Source organism: Xenopus tropicalis, chromosome 1, assembly GCF_000004195.4.
Source record: "Xenopus tropicalis strain Nigerian chromosome 1, UCB_Xtro_10.0, whole genome shotgun sequence".
Lineage (NCBI taxonomy): Eukaryota > Metazoa > Chordata > Amphibia > Anura > Pipidae > Xenopus > Xenopus tropicalis.
Genome location: NC_030677.2, coordinates 4,553,095 through 4,556,018, shown reverse-complemented (window position 1 = coordinate 4,556,018; position 2,924 = coordinate 4,553,095). Strand labels below are relative to the sequence as shown.

General features: G+C 39.9%; 1 pseudogene; it reads right to left on the bottom strand.

The window, feature by feature from the left end:
• Positions 1–1,109: 1,109 nt before the first annotated feature.
• LOC105946418 lies at positions 1,110–2,247 on the bottom strand (annotated as a pseudogene).
• Positions 2,248–2,924: the final 677 nt, after the last annotated feature.

The following is a 2,924-nucleotide window of genomic DNA, read 5'->3' as shown; positions in this document are numbered from 1 at the left end:
CTATAGTACTGTATATTATCCGACTAAATATTCACCTCTATAGTACTGTATATTATCCGACTAAATAGTCACCGCTATAGTACTGTATATTATGGTGACTAAATATTCACCGCTATAGTACTGTATATTATCCGACTAAATATTCACCGCTATAGTACTGTATATTATCGCGACTAAATATTCACCGCTATAGTACTGTATATTATCCGACTAAATATTCACCGCTATAGTACTGTATATTATCCGACTAAATATTCACCGCTATAGTACTGTATATTATCCGACTAAATATTCACCGCTATAGTACTGTATATTATCCGACTAAATACTCACCGCTATAGTACTGTATATTATCCGACTAAATAGTCACCGCTATAGTACTGTATATTATCCGACTAAATACTCACCGCTATAGTACTGTATATTATCCGACTAAATAGTCACCGCTATAGTACTGTATATTATCCGACTAAATAGTCACCGCTATAGTACTGTATATTAGTAGGGAAATTCCATACATGCCAAGACTTTAGTGAAATTGAGTAAAAAGACACAGACTTGAATAAATAACACTGTAAGTCCATATTTTATTGCAAAAAAATAATTTACTGTACTTTTCTATAATTTTTCGCCTGCCTGTAGTAGAAGTTAATTTTCGCCTAGCCGAATGCGATATTTAGCGTGCAATAGTTATAGTGAATCATGCGATCGTATTCTTTTCAGCGTGGAAATTAACGCATGCGGTAAAACTAGCGCGAGAAATACTGCATGCGAAAATGGCAACTTATTGCATGCGGTAATGCTGTAGTGAATCACGCGCTAATTCTCGCGTCTTTTATACCGCAAAAAAGCGTGCAATAAACTTTAGTGAATCAGGCCCTATGTGCTGATGCCACAAGGCCAAGGGGTGATGTTTCCGAGCACCTCAGGCTAAGATCTACACTTGATCTTAGCCAAAAGGGGGGAAGCGATAACCAATAAGGTTTTGCTCAGAAATAAAGTAACTAGCAGGAATGAACCCCACAGTATAACTTTACTTCATCATTTAAAAACCTGCATAATTATTTTTATTTGAAAAGAAAAAAAACACATTACAAAAATAATAATTTTTAATAAGTCAGTACTTGATACCTCACATTATTCTCCTCAGTACCTATTTTAATGCACCTATTAACACCTTCTAATTCTTCCTCATCCGACCAGGTGTTCAGGAACTCTTGTATTTCTTTATCAGATCTCTTTTTCCAAAACTGGTAAAGTTTTTCTCCTCTAGTATCATGCTCTTCCTCACCAGATGGAGTTACCTTAAGGTCTCTGTTCTTCTCTTTCTTTTTCCTTTTGACAATAGGTGTTACCTCACACGCTGGACTCGAGGGTTCAGATAAACTCTATCCAGAAAACTGCAAAACTGGGGAAGTATCAAAATCAGAAAGAAACGCAAGTGCATTACCAGACTCACTCTCCACTTTCCCCGAAGCCTTCTCTCCAAAAGACATCACTGCTGTTTCTGTTTCAGTAACCAACTTACCAGGAACCTCATTCCTTGTCTTTCTTTGTGGACATACAGCATATAAATGTCCTACCTGCAAACAGAAATTACATTTCTTCAGGAGAGAACAATTTATCACTTCATGCCCGGCCTTACCACAGTTCTGGCACAGCGTACACCCTTCTGCCATGTGCCCATATTGCCTACACCTCCTACAGAAGTCCGGCATACCATTAAAGAAACAGTCTATGTTGACTGCTCCCAACCGAAACCTTGCTGCCGGAATAGTTCCCTTCTCAAAAACAGCCTTGAACTTAAATTTACAAGTCCAGATACCCAGCTCATTAAGGATCTTTACCTGCACATGTTAACTTCTTGCAGTACCTTCCGAGCACCATTTCAATTTCTCTTAAGGGAACAAACGGAGAATATGGCTTCACCACCAGAAATTTCTCCTCCTTAGCAAAATGTGGCAAAATCTTGAAATCCTTCAGTCGAGGATCAGACGAATTCCTCTCCAAGATCTCCAAAAAACTCCGATAGATGCCTTCACCATCGTAAGTAACATCAAAGACACCTCTCCACGGGTAATCTTGAATGGCGAGGATCTCTCTCCTTGAAACCCTGCCGATCTCCTCCAGAATCACCTTCACGACATAGCTCAGACCCTTCTCCGAATCAGATGGATCAGCCGCGATGGCTCTCACCGAATGCTTGACTCTCACAAAGGCAGGAACGACATCTTCCTTTGCAGCCATCTTGAAGAAAACTCCCAGCTTCCCCCTCAGATTAGGGTTACCACTGGAGTCTAGGGTGATCGCTCCTCATTGCCCGGAATAGAAAGCCCCCTAATAGCAGCATGTGGCTTAAGACACTGGGTGTCGATGCCACAAGGCCAAGGGGCGATGTCTCGGGGCACCTAAGGCTAAGACCTGCACTTGATCTTAGCCAAAAGGCCGAGAAGCGATCTCTGTGCCCAATAAGGTTTCAACTCAGTAATAAAGTGAGTCAGCAGATAAATCCGCTAAAACACTCTACAGCATCGCACAAAACCATTTTATCTTTATTTTTTTGTAATTTTTTTGAAAATTTAAAATTTACTTTAACTCTTATATATAATTCAATATGTTAAACCTTACAAAATCTGCGTGTTGACCTTTAATACATGTTTCAACCATCTCCTCGTATTCTTCTTTAACCGGCCAATCACTTAATGCTTCCTGTAGGATCGCATCAGACCTACATTTGTAGTATCTGAAGAGTCTCTGGCCCCTGGAAAGAGATTGCACATCAGTAGAACTACTTGACTCTCTACCAGAACTTACATCAGGATTTTCCTCTTTCTTTTTCTTCTCTTTTTTCTCTTTTTTGCGTTTTACTGCGGGACCTTCTTGCGGATCATCTCCAACAAAAACTTCCTCACCAGAAGACCTGC